This window comes from Pogoniulus pusillus, chromosome 13 (genome assembly GCF_015220805.1).
Source record: "Pogoniulus pusillus isolate bPogPus1 chromosome 13, bPogPus1.pri, whole genome shotgun sequence".
NCBI classification, from domain to species: domain Eukaryota; kingdom Metazoa; phylum Chordata; class Aves; order Piciformes; family Lybiidae; genus Pogoniulus; species Pogoniulus pusillus.
Genome location: NC_087276.1, coordinates 20,073,803 through 20,090,122, shown reverse-complemented (window position 1 = coordinate 20,090,122; position 16,320 = coordinate 20,073,803).

Sequence of the window (16,320 nt, the reverse complement as noted above, 5' to 3'; positions counted from 1 at the left end):
CTCCTTTTCTGAAGGGGGCAAGGCTGTAGAGGTGCTGAAGCAGGGGATGGCACCGCTGAAGCATCCCTGGCTCAGGCTCTGTGTGTTTGGCTCTGTCCCTTCCCACGGCAGCTCCCGGGGCTGGGCAGGGAGATGTGGTACCCACGGTAGGCAGCAGGTCCTGGAAGAACTGGGGCACAAGCAGCTGCTCATTCAGGAAGGAAAATGCCGCAGCCCACAGAAGGAGACAAATAGCATGAAGATGACACCAGGATGGTTGTCATGGCAACGCCACACACAAAAAAAAAGCCAAACCGAACAGGGAGCTCCTCCTCAGAGGGACACTGTGGGGACATGGGAGCTGGGGGGATGTGGGCACCCATGGTAGGGACCACTACTCGGGGTGCAGAGCTCTGCAGAAGCGGGGCTGCAGGCAGCTGAGGTGTGCTTGGGATGACGGGTGCCCACCTTCCCCTTTCGAGAGGAACCACGGCCCCGTGGCACCGCAGGAAGCAAGCCGATGGCCGCAGCTGCCTCTGCCTGGGGCGGGCTGCCTCCTGCACGCCGCCTGCCTTCTTCACCCCAGCTCTATCTTCCATCTCAGTTCTGTCCTGCACCCTGCCTCTGTCCTGCACCCCAGCTCTATCTTCCATCTCAGTTCTATCCTGCACCCTGCCTCTGTCCTGCACCCTACCTCTGTCCTGCACCCCACCTCTGTCCAGCTCCATCCCACACCTCACTTCTACTGGGACCCTTTGCCTTTTTCACCCTCATCCCATGCAGATACCAATGGTCCCCAACTTCTGCTCAGGGTCCCCAGGCACAGGTGAGGGTGTCAGGAGCTGGGGCTGACCCATGCCTGACTGTGTTTGTCTCCCTGATTGGCTGCTGCTGTGTTCAGCACATTCATTTTGAATCCATCAGGGTGACTTTTAATAAAGCATCTGTAGCACTGTGTTGTTTTTCCCTGAGTATTATTAAAGAGCTTAATTTATGCTAATTAAATACCAATTAACTTCCAAGCACTCAACGTGCTTTAAGGACATAAAATATCTCTCATAACCATTCAATTAAGTGTGCGTCAGGCTTGGCCATGGGTCTGCACCAGGGTTTTATTGGCACATGGCCTGCTGCAGAGCTGGGATGGTGCCTGCTGCTTTCTGACTTCTTGATGCCCCTTGGGATAGAGAGGAGCTGGAGAGAGGGGCAGGTGTTGGGCACCTGTATCCAACAGGGTGGAAACTGCTGGGGCTTGGGGCTGGTGAGGGCACCAACATTCACAGCTCTGCATTTAGGTGTTCAAGGAATGAGTAGATGTGGCACTTTGGGACATGGTTTAGTGGTCATGAAGGTGTTGGGTAGGAGCCTGAACTTGATGATCTTAGAGGCCTTTTCTAACCTGAATGATTTTATGATTGTATGAGTTGGTAGGCAGAGATGTGGTGCTGAAGAACAAGGTTTTCTCAATGACCCCTGAAAGGAGGTTGCAGTAAGGCGGGGGTTGGTCTCTTCTCCCTAGTATCAGGTGAGAGAATGAGAGGAAATGGCCTCAAGCTGCAACAGGAGAGGTTTGGTTGGAGATTGGAATCAATTTCTTTGCTGCAAGAGTGGTCAGGGATTGGAGCAGGCTGCCCAGGAAGGTGGTGGTGTCCCTGTCCCTGGAGGTGCTCAAAGAACGTGTGGCCATGACACTTGGGAACATGGTTTAATGGCCATGGTGGTGCTGGGTAGAAGATTAGACTTGATGAGACCTCTTAGAGGTCTTTTCCAAGCTGAACAACTCCGTGATTCTGTGAAGGGTTAAGGGATTGGCCTGCAAGAGTCACCAAAGGCTCTGCAGCCATGGTGCATGCGCTCACCTGGGCACTGCTGGCTATGGCCATGCCAGCACTTTGGGGGCACAGGGAAAAAGCTTCAAGTGTGCTCTAGGAGCAGCATCAGAAGATGTTTGTCTGTCCCTGTGCCCACCCCAGCCCCTGCTGCCCTCACTGCAGCTCTTTCCCTTTGGACAAACACACTGGTTAAACATTAAGCGGAGGAAGCTGTCAGCCTGGTGCCAGCCCTGTCGCAGGGCACAGCCTGGAGTTTGCCCACGGTGGAGGCTCCTGCTGAAGCCCTAGGTCTGAGGTTCTCTGGGTTTGGTCACTCCTCATTTTGCCAGCTTTTACCCTGGGAACTGTCTGTTGCTTTCTCAGCCCCCACAAGTTCCCCCACCCTGGGGAGGGGACTGTGCTGCCTCTAAAGCCCAGTCCAGCACCCAACACATCAGTCTGGAGACTGGGCTGGAGGGAAGCAATAAGTGGGAGTGGGGAAGGGCCAGGCTGCTACAAGCAGGATCAAGAGCATCTTCCCAGAGCTGAGACCTGGGGCTTCCTGACGCATTCCCCAGTCACAAGGGATGACCACTGTGCCAGGCTGCTTGCTTATGGCTGACGTCCAGCAGTGGAGGAGCCCAAACCCTGGCTCGTGGCTCCTGTCTGAGCCAGACCCCTCCCTGGCCCGCATGAACCCCCCACTTGCACAGGAGCTCTCACTGTATTTCATGCCCTGCTCCATGTCTTGCCCTGGGGGCAATGCCCCAATGCCTGGTGAGGGTGGCTCTGCCTACCCTGGCTGGTGGCTGAGGGAGATGCAGCTGCTGACAGCAGCGTCAGGCTGGCAATAGCTGCTCAGTGGCATGCAAATGTGCCACTTAATGAGCCGGGTAATTGGGCTGAGTCTCTGCTTCCCCAGCTCAGCCCTGCCCAGGAGCACCCCCAGGGAGCAAGGAGCTCACAGTCTGCTGTGCCTCAGGGGGCAGGGTGGCAGCGAGGGGCAACACAAGGGCTCTCAGCCCTGGCATGGTGCTTGGTGAGATGTTGCCCACCTGCTGCCCATACACAGGGCAGCACAGCTTGGCACTGGGCTCAATGACACATGGCTATGCCCAGGGGTTCCCTGTCCCCATGACCCCCATACCCACCTGGGAATGTCCTGTGGCGATGCCTCTGTATCACCTTAGCCATAAGAGCAGCCTGGCCCTTGGTGGCCTTGGCAGCTCACTTCTGCTGTCTTCTGAAGGTGACTTCTCCTTTCTGATGCACCTGAGGGGTTGGCACCCCAAAGGCAGGTGAGGGATGAACTAGCTGGGAGGGATCTCTGCCTTCCTGAGCTGCTCTAGGGACTCCAAACATAGACACTGCAGGACCAAGACCCTTATCACATGAAACCTGGGTCCATCACTGTGCCAATGCACCGCTGAGCTCGCCCACCAGGAGTGAGATGGTCAAGGTGGTGAGGGCAGAAGAGCTGAAGAAGCAACAACTCTGCATTCTCAGACATCAGTGCTCCTAACAAGAAGAAATCACCAGGACCATGGGCTGAGGAGGCACTAAGCAAGGCTGGCCCCACGGTGGGTAAACGAGTTGGTGGAACCTCACCAGGAGATGTTTCCCTGCCCTCACCAGGCTCACTAAAGGCTTTTAATGGACAGGCAGGACATCTGGCTGTCCCCAGCTGCTCACCTGCCACCAGCCAGGAATGGAGCAGACCCCAGATATTTTCATTCTGAATTCTCCCCTCAGAAGGGTCAGAGGTGGCTGGCAATGTGCTTCCCAAAAGCCTCCTCTGGAAGCAGCAGCAGCCCCGAGCAGAGGCAGCACCTCGGGCCGGCAGGGGCCGGTGGCTGGGTGCTCTGTGGAACCTGCCCCGGGAGAGCCGCTGGGAATTCTGCCTCTGCCGGGCTGCAGAGGCTCCCCGCTCCCGTCTGCAGCTGCCAGCAGCCAGTCTGGGGAAGCGAAGGCGACGGAATCCTGCAGCTCGCTTTGTGCTCCAGGAGGAACCGCAGAGCAGCTGGGTACAGCAGGATGCTCTGCTCCTCAGCGGGGTCCAACATCCCACAGCACCACCCTGCTTCTCAGCTCCCTCCTGCTTGCAGGAGCAAACTAGGGAGGTTCTGGCTTCCAGGGCAGCTCCTCGTTTGGCTGGCACATCTCTGGCAGCCCACCCCCATGCCCACCTCCTGGGTCTCTGAGTGAGCCCTTGGAGCACTCTTGTTCATTACCCTGGGTGCTGGTGCCACAGGGAGCTCCCACATGGCTGCTGGTGCTACAGGGAGCTCCCACACAGGTACTAGTGCCACGGGGAGCTCCCATGGGTGCTCGCTATTGGGTGGGGGCTCCCCAGGGACGAGCGTGGCAGTGGCTGCGTGGGCACCATTGTGGGGGTGCAGGGGACAGTGGAGGTGGGCGATGACGTGTGGAGCCGGTGCTGCGTGTGAGCTGGCATCTGCATGTAGGAGACAGGGAGTGAGGCGATGGATGAGGAGTGGGAGTCGATGTGTTCTAGGAAAGCTTTTCAGCCCTGGCAGCAGTGCGGTCCAGGCGGCACGGGCATGGGGACAGGCTTGTGCCCCCCGGTGCTCGGGCGGTGCCAGCAGGACAGGTCTTGAAGCCAGGCAACATCCCTTGCTGCTCTGCCACGTCCCTTGTCACCATGTCACTTCCCTCATTGCCATGCCTGTCCCTTGTCACCACACCACGTTCCTCACCACTGTGCCATGTGGCGAGGGCACTGCCATGCCATGTCTTTTGCCACCGTGCTACATCACGTGCTTCCATACTGTGTCCCTCACCCCCACGCCGTGTTCCTTGCACTGTGCCACCCTGCAGCACCTTGCCAGCCTGTTTCTCTGTTTCCTGTGCAGCTCAAAGCGAGGCACAGACGCCGAAGCAGCCTCGTTAGCAAGGAGCACTAACGAGCATCAGCAGCACACACAGAGCGCTGGGGGCTCCTGCAAGCGATGGCAGCCAGAGAGCTGAGGCTGCTTCATGGAGGACTGTTGAGGATGGTCTGGGTCCGATGAAGGGATCTCTGCCCTGACCCCCTGCGAACAGTGCCCTTGAGTAAGGCTGGTGGAAGAGCAATGTGGGGAGAGTGGCTTAGCCCTGCACTCCCACCTCCTGCTTCTGCCTCTGCTCATGTTATTGAGTCTTCATCTTGCCGGCAGCAGCAGCAGCCCACTCGGGCTCCCCAGAGAGGAGCCAGCATGGAGCTGGGTCTCCTAGTAGGGAGCCTGGGGAGGGGATGATGTGGAGGCCTGGACCCCCGGAGCCCTGCTTCCCCCCGGCTCAGGGGGGAGCTGAGCAGCAGAGGCTGCAGCTCCTCCTGCACACCTGGTGACACTCAGCATCACTTCCCCCTGCACCCAGCAAGGCTGAGGCCAGAGAGATTTCCATTTCAAAGGGGTTTTACAGCACTCCCTGAGATCTTTACTGACAAGGAATATTTTATTTAGTTGTTTTTTTTTCAGGTTTTGCTACTTTGTTTGTTTGTGGAGAGGAAACAGTAAATAGAAGTCACACAAATCAGAGCTTTGGGTAAACTCAATTGTGCTCATGCAGATGTGGTGACAGTGGAAGCCTAGGTTCAGACACAGATCTGACCCTCACCATCAAGTTTGGGTGGGACTGTCAATGGTTGAGGTCTGTGAGCAGCCTGTTGTCCTGCTGGTCCTGCTCTCCAGGCCGTGGGGATTCTCTTCACCCCACCACTTGTCCCCAGCACTCTGTGGAGACTCCAGCAGCATGGCCACTGCCTGCTTTCCACCCCTGCATCTGGCACTGGAGAAGACACCAGCTCCTGGTCACCATGGAGATCTGGAAGGAGGATATTGAACCATAGTAAAGAAATTTCTGCAGCCCCCAGCCACGCACAGCCTGTTCTCTTGCTGGGCTGCAGCTTTGTGCTGCCTAGCCCCAAGCAGGGGCTGCAAAGCCAACTGCACACACACAAACGTGACCATCCATTCCATCCCTGTCCCCATCTATATCCTCCTCCAAGGTCAGCCATGAGGTCACTGGTGCTGACCCTCAATACAAGAAGGACATTGCCATGAAGATGCTCGGAGGCTGGAGCACCTCTGCTATGGGATCAGCCAGAACGGGTTGAGCTGTTCAGCCTGGAGAAGAGAAGGCTCCAGAGTGATTTTAGAGCTGCAGCTCAATATCTGAAGGGGACCTACAGGAAGGCTGGGGAGGGACTGTTTAGAAGGGCCTGTGGGGATAGGACAAGAGGCAGTAGTTTGAAAATGGAGCAGGGCAGATTTAGGTTGGATGTCAGGTGGTTCTGCACGCTGAAGGTGGTGAGACAGTGGAACAGGCTGCCCAGGGGTGTGGTTGAGGCCCCATCCTGGAGACATCCCAGATCAGACTTGCTGTGTCCCAGAGCAGCCTGCTGTAGAAAGAAGTGTCCTGGCTGAGTGCGGGGCGGGGGGGTTGGAGAAGATGAGCTCTGAGGGTCCCTCCCAACCCGATGCAGTCTATGAGCCTGTGAAGAAGCCATTGGAGCCTCGGGAAAGGCTGGAGCAAAGGCTGGGTGGAAGGGGAATGCTAATCAGGCTCTGTGCTGGCAGCAGCCAGAACGCTGCACAATAAATAGCGGCTTTAATTACCGCACAATATTTACAAGATTGCTTCCTCATTTGGGAAATTAAAACAAATGCTCCATCAAAATGATCAACATTGTGCAGGGAAGCACAGGGGCTGGTAAAAGAAATCCATCGGCTGCTAATGGAGAAGCAATTGGCACCTTGGTGCTGGTGAGGCTGCCTCCTCTGCCCTGCAGCCACAGCGGCGCCCATGCCGAGGGGAATCCCCAGGCTTGACAGAGCTCCGGGCAGCAGCCATGGAATCCTGCAATGGCAGAAGCACAGAATCATCGAGTCCTGCAAGGACAGAATCATGCAGCCGTGGAACCATGAAATCCTGCAATCACACAGTCATGGAATCTTGAAATCCTGGAATCTCAGAATCATAGAAGCATGGAAGCACAGGATGGTGTTTGTTGGATGAGACCTCTAAGTCCAAGCCTTAACCCAGCACTGCCAGGTCACCCCCAAACCACAGCCCTCAGCACCACATCTTCCTGGATTTGAAACCTTCCAGGGGTGGGGACTCCACCACTGCCCTGGGCAGGCTGGGGCAGGCCTTGACAACCCTCTGGGGAAGAAATTGTTCCTTAGGGTCAACCTAAACCTGCCCTGGTGTAACTTGAGGCTGTTTCCTCTCATCCTATCACTTGTTCTTTGGGAGCAGAGACCAACCCCACCTGGCTTCAGCCTCCTTCCAGGGAGTTGTAGAGAGCAATGAGGTCTCCCCTCAGCCTTCTCTTCTCCAGACTAAACAACCCCAGGTTCCTCAGCTGCTTGTCATCAGACCTCTTCTCCAGACCCTTCACCAGCTTGGTTGTCCTTCTCTGTACCCAGTCCAGCATCTCAATGTCCTTCTTCGAGTGGCCCCAGTACTATAGGTGTATCTTCACCAGTGCCCAGGACAGGGGCACAGTTCCTGTCCTATTCTGGGCTCTGTGCTGTGTCTGTCTGTCTGTCTACTCTGCTGTTGCCACTAGCCAAGCTTTGCTGTCCATCCCCTGGTGCTGTTGCCCCATGTCCTGGAGTTCGTTGGTGGTTTGGCACCAACTTTTGATTTCAGAACCTAACGGGAACATGGAGAAAACCTCTCAGCCTTAGCCCCGGGCGGGCAGGTGGGGTGCACCGTGGGCTGACCCCCTCCGTTTTGGGTTTCCGGGCGTTTGAGGTGGCTGATACTGGGGAAGGTGGCTGATATTGGGTGGTACTGGGGGAGGTGGCTGTCCCCAGCCCCACTGCAGTGATGCTGCTGGGCTGAGGGGTCCTGGATCCAGGGTCCTCCCGCCGCGAGCATCTCCCGGCCAGGCGCCAGACTGTCCCCAGGGTTGGACGTGGCCTCTGGGTACCTGTCCCCTGCGCTCCAGCTGCCCTTCCCCTCCTCCCCACCCCCGGCGCTTTTCTCAGCTTCTTTCCCCTTTTCTTCCCTTTTTATCCCGCAGCGCTCCTGTTGCCATGGGAACGGCGACATCCCTGGGCGGGGGGTGTGTGCTGCGGGAGCGGCGGAGACAGCCTGGGGCAGCCGGACACGGAGGGGATCCTGGCGGGGTGTCCCCGGGAGGTGTGACCGCCGTAGGAAGGGTCCTGAGTTGGGCGTTCCATGGATCGGAGGTCTCTGGATGAGGGAGTCCCTGGGTAGGAGGGTCCCGTGAGTGGGAGGTCCCTGCTAAGGCGTCCCCGAGCTGGAGATGCCTGGGTGAGAAGGGTCTGGGTGGAAGCCTCCAGGGTGGGAGGTCTCCAGGTTGAAGGTCCCACAGGTGGGTCCCTGGGTGCGGGGTCTTTCTGCGACCACTATGGTCAGTCCCCTCCCACTCCCGGCTGATGTGTCCCGTCCCCCCCCACCTCCACTTAGCGCAGCCCTTCCCCTTCTCCTCACTAATTACAGCCCCTGTCAGCACCCTCCACTTTTTGCTCGTTAACCCTCCCCCACTCCCCACCCCAAGCATGGATGGTGCAAAGGCAGGGTGCAGGCAGTGGGATTTGAGTGGAGCAGGCAAGACACTCCTGCCCCTCCCCACCCCAGCACTGTCATTGCTGGGATACAGCCAAAATGGGTCAGGCAGGCGCCTTCCAAGGACATCTGAAAAAGCAGCAGGATTTAATTATGTTCAGAATCCTGCTGACAGTCCAGAAAGTCCTTTCTGGGAGGAGATTCCACCTGGAATGGGCTGGGGAGTGGGGAGGAAATGGCAGGATGGTCCTTGCTGTGCCAAGTGTTCATTCCCAAAGGAGCAACCAGGATGGATGGATGTGGTGCAGGTTGAGCTGGGAGCACCGAGGATTTCACCTCCTACTCCTCCCAAGAGCCTAGCCTGCAACAGTGGAGCAGACAGAACGTCTGGGAAAGTCCAGGTTATCCTCACGGGTTCTCCTCGAGCACCAGAACTACTCTGGGAGCTGCAGATCAACTGAATTTGTGGAGAGGTTGGGAAGAGAGATGCAGAAGGAGAGTTGGAGCAAGCAGGTGGCTCAGGGAATGCTGCAGAGCACAGACCCTGCTCTGGTGTCACTGTGAAGTGACCACCACGAATGACAAGGGTTATCTGGGCATGCTTCAGCAGCTCTGGGGTGGGCACAGCAAGCTGGTTGGCCGTGGTCTGGTGTCCACCAAGAGAAACGAGTAAAACCCACCCTGAAGACAGGATCTGCCATGATGGTTTTGGCATCCCTGCATTTGTTCCTCCAGGGCTGAGGCCCTATCCGTGGAAACATTCAAGGTCAAACTTGATGGGGCCCTGAGCAACTTGAATTAGTTGCAGGCGTCCCTGCTGAGTGCAGGGGGATTGGGCAAGATGATCTCTGAGTGTCCTTTCCAACCCAGTGCAGTCTGTGATTCTGTGATCTCCACAGACCTCCCAGCACCCGTGGGGCAGGAGTTGGGTCACACACTGCAGAGTTGATGATGCTCAGGTGCTGTGGAGCTCCTGGCTCAGAGAAAGACAGGAAGAAGCTGGAAGAGCTGTGATGGGGAGGGAAAAGGCAGAAAACAATTTACAGCTTCCTGCAGATGGCAACCGGTGAGAGCTGGAGGAGAAGCTCGGATGAGCAGGCATCAGGGAGGGGAATAAACCTCCCAGCTCTGGAGCGAAACAACCTACAGCTGAAATGTCCCACTTGGCCAGGGCTGAGCTTGCTGCCTTGGGCTGGGGCTGCTGGGGCAGCCTCCTGGGATCCAGAGGATGCTCTGGGGCAGCCTGGCCCCCACATCCCTCCAACCTCCAACCCAGGGGATGCTCCGGGGGTGAAGGAAGCCCAGCAGCAGCTGAAGCACTGCTGTCCAATCCCCAGGCTGAGTCACTGAGGTGGAGAGGAGTGAAAGCCTCATGCAAATATTCTCCATTCAAAAATCCTTTTTCATTTCCAAAACAGTAAAGCAACAAAATCCTTCGGGTGGGGGGAGTTTGAATCTTTTTCTCAGCTTTTTTTGATTAAACATTTTCAGATATTTCTGGAACTTCACCACCAGCCTGGGCTCTGTTTTCAGGGCATTTTTTTCCTTCTTGCTTTTCCTCTCCAGCTTTGTCTGACTTGAAACTGGAATAATCTGCAGTGGAAAAACAAGAGGAGATAAAAACGGTGAGAAAAGACAAACCCCACCCTGTGCTACCAGATATGTGCTTTATCCCAGATTGGGTTTTGCTGGGAAATGACTGGATCAGCTGGAGAGAGGGAGGCCGAGGAGTGGAGCTGCTGGGGGAAGGAGAGCAGGGCACGAACATGATGCTGCAGTGGTAGCAGCAGCAGCAGACCCGTGGCACTTGAAGTGAACAAGCAGGGCAGAGCAGCTGGACTTGCAGTGCAGCATCTGCGTGAAGGGATTTAGGTGCTGAGAGCATGCCAGCAGCCATGCCAGGGTAAGCTGGGGGGGTGGGCAAAAGCCAAAGCCAGAGTAGGAACATCTGAGGATTTCCATCCCTCAGGATTTAGGGCAGCCAGGTGATGACATTCCTGAGGAAATGGGCACCAGAGCATCCTCCCACCCAGAGCATCTCCGACCTGCAGCGGGGCCCATCTGGTCTCTGTGGAGTGAGGATTTGCTGGCTCAGGGAATGATCAGCTGAGTGTGGAGCAGCAGAAGCAGCTGTAAGGGAGGGGGTTAAAGGGCCAGCTGTGAGGGAAGTCCTCCAGGCAAAGCTCAGCGTGACTGAACCTTGCTGGTGCTCAAATAGGCTCCTCGAAGGGCTGGGGGGCAGCTTCAGGACCAGACAATGCTTCTGGGTGGTGTGATGGACCATGTGTAGAGAAGCATCCAGCCCTTGGGTGGGGGAGTGCTGTGGAGAAATTCCCTTCCTGGGGGAGGGGCAGCTGGGGTTTACTATGGCACAACCAAAGTCATGTGCCAGAGGAAGGAGGTGCTGCAGCCTGGGTAGGGACAGAAGAGCAATGCGGGGAGGGTGGCACCACTAATACCAGTGGGTGTGTGGGCACTCCTTCTCCCCCTCTTCTCTGCCTCCAGAGGACAACATTGATGCTCAGAACCCACATGGATGTGCTCCTGCTTGACTTTCTTTGGGTTACCCTTCCTTGGAAGGGGGGTTGGACTGGATGATGTCCAGAAGTCCCTTCCAACCCCCACCATGCTGTGATTCTGTGAAAGGAAGAGTGAAGAGCTGCCTGGCCAGGACTGCCCAGCACCCGTGGGACAGGGGCTGAGTTAGAGCAGCTGCTGGGAAAGCGACCAAGCACCTTGGGCTTCTCACTGCTCAGTCTGAGTTTCGCTGCCCAGCTTGGGTCTCACTGTCCAATCTGAGTCTCACTTTTATAACCCAGCAGAAAAAGGTAGTGTTTTCCTCAAGCTGCAATGCTGCTGCCTGCTTGTCCTGAGCCTGGAGTTCCCCTTTGCACACCAGTGGAGGAGGCGGAGGTGGCAGAGTGGTGGCAATGCCTCTGTGGTTCCTGCCACCACACTGAATTCACCACTGGCCTGACCCAGTTGGAAAGCACTGGGAAATCCCCAGTGGTTGGGATCGATAGCAGGAAGCAATGATCCTTTGCTATCAACCCGGGCACATGAAAGGCACCCATCGATCCCAGGGGTTTGGAGACAAGCAGCAGAATCCCTGGGGATCTGAGCTGCAGCTTTGTTTAAGCAGCGGTGCAGGAGGGTGGTTTGATGTGGGCCATTGCTGGGGTACATGAAACAGAATTAATTTGTTCATCCTGAAAGGCAACAAGACAGGGATATGAAATATTTAAGCAGCCTAACCGTGTTTGTGATGTTCCAAACCACACAGCCACACGACGTGTGGCTGCTCCCCCCACCCCCGCACGCAGCTTCGGAGCGCTCAGGTTCTGCTGCTCCTGGCAGGGTTGGTGCTGCCCCCTTACTGGAGCTCCTGGAGGGTGTCTGACCACGGAGCAGTGAACGATATGGGCTCCTCATCTCATTTATTCATCTGCTTGGCTTTGAGGAGGGATGGAGAAACCTTGGTGGGCCTGGCAAATAGTAATGAAAGCCCTCAACACCGGGCACTGCCAGCCTGAGCCAGGATCTGCCTGGGTTCTGGCTGTGCCCCGCTGCTCCGTGCAGCCTGGCATCTCCTCACTGGGCACTGCACCTCCAGGCTGTCCCTGTGCCCTGTCTTTGCTCTTGGGTGTCCTTGAGTCCTAGGCAAAGGAGCACAGACCAGCTGGAAGCCTGGAAACAGGGCACAGTCTCTGCTTCTGCTGTGGATGGTGCTCTCAGGAGATGGGGAGATGCCTGCTCTGCCCTGGCTGGGTGGACTTGGGGTGAATGAAGCCTTCACTTGCTCAGGTCCCCCTGCCTCAGGGTGGTTGGGTGGAGGGGCAGCACAGGCCAGCTCTCTGCCAGCCAAATAACCTGCACTCTGAGGACCATTAGGGGCAGGATTCCTTTGCTTGCTTCTGCCAGGTCTCCTCTTCTCTGCCCAGCATGCCTGAACGCTGCCTTTCCTACCAGCCAGACTGATGGAGTGACAATCAAACTCAGTCCTCTGAGAGGCCACTCAGGTCCTCTTTGGAAAGGGTGGGTGGCTACTCTGTCACCTGCCAAGGCTCACTCTCTGCCCTGCTTTAGTGAGCTGGATCTCTGCAGCCAGACCGCTGGGATCTGCTTTATGTGGTGAGGCTCTGGAACAGGTTGTCCAGAGAAGCTGTGGAGACTCCAAGCCTGGGAGGATTCAAAGCCAGGGTGGGTGGGGTTTTGAGCAAGCTGGTCGAGGAGGAGATGGCGGGGGGGGGGTTGGAACTAGGTCATAGAATCACAGAATGGTAGGTGTTGAAAGCGACCTCTGGAGATCATTGATGGTCTGTAAGAGATCATCTTAAGATTGTTGACCCTTAAGAGATACTTAAGATGATCTTTAAGGCCCCCCCAAACCGTTTTTTGATTCTATGATCCTGTGATTCTATGTCTTTGCTCTGTGTTTGGAACCCCACCTGGGTGAGCAGAGATGCTCTGCAGAGCCAGCTGGAGCCCTCAGTGTTCCCTGGCAGCCTCATCACCACAGGACGTGGTCCTGAGGCTCTCAGTGACAGATTCTGGGCCACAGCCCCAGAACACAGAACCTTTCAGCATAGAATCATAGAACCATTCCAGTTGGAGAAGACCTTCAAGATCTTCCAGTCCAACCATTAACCACTAAGTGGTCTACCAAGTCCACCACTGAGCCATACCCCCAAGCCCCACACCTCCACGGCTTTGAAACACATCCCAGGGGCCAAAATGTTGAGTCAGGACGAGGCAGCTGAAGCAGCTGGGTGAAGGAAAAGGGGCAGGATTGCTTTAGGCATCTGAAGGCAGAGCAGTGGCTGTGCCAGCCAAACACTGCTGCCCACACCTACCACTGTGGCTTTCCCCAGTGCTCAGCGGTGAGGGTTTATGTAAGGCTCAGCTGAGCTCTGGGCTGTGTTTTCTCAGCCAGCAGCTGGCGGTGAGGGCTGCTGCTGCCCGTGGTGGGTGGGTAGCTGAGTCTCTCCTCACACGGAGGCAGCTTCCCTCTTCCTGGCTCCATCCTCTCTGCACGGAGGACGTGAAACTGCAAAAATCTGCCACAGCAGAAGGGAAAAACCAGCACAGCAGATGTCATCTTGCTGCGGGGCACTGCCTGTCACCCTCTCCATCCCCAGTGCCCCCATGGGGTCTGGGGCAGAGCCCCCTCCCCAGGGGGTGACCAGTGGGGCCGAGGGCAGCAGCAGTCCATGGATCCTGGCTTTGCCCCATGGGCCCTTTACCCCATGTGCCATTGCTGCAGCCACATTGCCCTTGGGTGCCACCTGGGCAGAATCTGCTGGGGGCCTGAAGAACCAGCTGCTGGTAGCAGCAAGAAGCTTCTCCCAAGTTTGGTGGGACCAGGGCTTTCCTCCAAAGAAAGAAGAATGTCAGTGTGGGGGCCTGTGTCTGCCTTTTCCTGGCATGAACATACTGAGTGAAAGCTTTTAAAGTTCTCCTTCTGTTTCCTAGCCCCACAGCAGCAGTGCTGGTGCCTCAGCACCTCCCCCAGGCATAGGGAGACCCCTCTCAGGACCCTACCAGCCTGCATCCAGCCCACTCAAGGGTGTCCTCAGGAAGCTTCACAGGAGCTGTGCAGAGCTGCGAGGAGGTGTGAGGAGATGAGGAGGTACTTGGTGTGAGAGCCACAGCTGAGTCTTGCTGCCCACAGAGTAATTGCTGCTTGGCAGGTCCCTGCTCCAGAGCCACTCATCCCTGCTCTAGGGTCTTCTGTCCGTGCTCCAGGGTCCTCCATCCTTACTTTAGCATATCTCTTCCCTGTCCCAGGGTGCCCTGTGCCTGCCCCAAGGTCCCCCATGCCTGCTGCAGAGTCCCCTGTTCCTGCTCCAGTGTCTCCCATCCCATCTGCATGGTCTTCTCGATCTGCTCCAGGGTTGCCCACTGCCATTCCAGGGTCCCTGATCCCTGTCAGCCCCCCTGGCAGGCTGTGGGGTCGGGATGACATCTGCAAAGGGAGATAGTGGCCACTGAGACACCTTTAGATTTAATTAGAGCTTGGCTCTTCCTCCACCTGTTTCCTGTGCTGTTTTCAGGGCCCCAAGAAACAAATGCTCAAAAAAAGGGGAAGAATCTGTTAAATCTGTTCTCCCTCTTTGCTGAATCCTTTGGAGAAAGCCTGAGTGGACCCCATGGGAGCAGCTTCCCCACATCCACGAAGGGCTGGAGGCTGCTGCCACTTGCTCCCATGCCAGTTGCTGCTCCAAGGTGACAGCTCCAGCACAGATCCCACTCATGCCAGCAGAGCCTACTTGGGATTCTGCCTCTTGGCTGGACTTTGGGCCTGGGTCTCCTTACCTGCAGTGTGTCTTGGTGGTATTGGCTTGCTGGAAAGCAGCTCCCTGGAGAAGGATCCCAGAGTCCTGATGGACAGTAAGTTATCCAGTGTGCCCTGGGGGCCAAGAAGGCAAATGGTCTCCTGGGGTTCATGAAGAAGAGTGTGGCCAGCAGGTCAAGGGAGGTTCTCTGCCCTGGTGAGGCCATGTCTGGAGGTCCAGTGCTGGGGCTCCCAGTTCAAGAGGGACAAGAATATAATGGAGAGTGTCCAACAGAGGATGATGGAGAGTCTGGAGAGGAAAGGTTGAGAGACCTGGGGCTGTTTAGTCTGGAAAAGAGCAGCCTCAGAGGGAATCTTATTGATATGAAAATTTCAGGGTAGGGGGCAAGAAGAAGGGACCAGGCTCTTTTCAGAGGTTTCCTGTGACAGGACGGGGAGCAATGGACACAAACTGGAACCCAGGAAGTTCCACCTGAAAAAGAGGAGAAAATTCTTTGGTGTGAGGGTGCTGGATCCCTGAAGCAGGCTGCTCAGAGAGGTTGCAGAGTCTCCTTCTCAGGACTCTTTCAAGACCTATCTGGATGTATTCCTGTGTGACTTGCCCTGGGTGATCCTGCCTTGGCAGAAGGCTTGGACTGGGTGATCTCTGGAGGTCCCTTCCAATCCCTACCATTCTGTCATCTTATGGTGCAACAGAGCAGGCAGTGCAATTGCAGCAGGTTCTTGACCTGAACCCTGCAGGCTGCTAGTTGTGATTGGGGATTTTTGTTGGAATGGGGCTTGTGTTCCTTGTCTCCTGCAATTCCAACACTGCAGCCTTGCTCCAGTCTCTCTGCTCAGATGCTTCCCGACACTTTGCCTTCCACAAAGCAGCTCCACCAGTTGCCCGGTGGGAGGATGAGAGCCCTTCCTCAGGATGTGAATCATGTCTCTATGGGAGCCTGCTCCTGATGTCTTGGCAGCTCTGGAGGCTGTGGGTCTCCATCCCATCCCCAGCTGGGGAGGGAGGATGTAGAGCCCAGGGGAAAAGCAAGCTAGGCTTGGGCAGCACTGTGCTGCCTGGAGGTGTTAGGAAGGAGATCCCATTGTTCATATCACTGCTGAGTTTTGGTGTCCCACTCTAACCTGCACCTCAAATCCTGGGCTCAGATTTGGGCCCCTCACTCCAAGAATGACATTGAGGGGTTGGAGCAGGTCCAGAGAAGAGCAACAAAGCTGGGGAAGGGTTTGGAGAACAGGGCTGGTGAGGAGCAGCTAGGGACCTGGGGTTATTTAGCATGGAGAAGAGGAAGCTGAAGATAGACCTTCTGGCTCTTTACAGTCCTCTGACAGGGGGTTGGAGATAGATGAAGGTTGGTCTCTTCTCCCAGGTAACAAGTGATGAGACAAGAGGAATGGCTTCAGGCTGTTCCAGGGAAGGTTTATGTTGAACGTGAAGGATAATTTCTTTCCCTTGAGGGCTGTCAAGGCCTGGTCCAGGCTGCTCAGGGCAGTGATGGAGTCCCCACCCCTGGAAGTATTCCAATGCTGTGGAGATGTGGTGCTGAGGGCCATGGTTTAGTAGTGACCTGGCAGCGCTGGGCTAAGGGTTGGACTCTACGATCTTAAAGGGTTTTTCCAACCAAAACAAGTCCATCATTCTGTGATTTTCTCTGCTGGCAGGAGCTGGGATAGGAACACAGGATCCAGAAC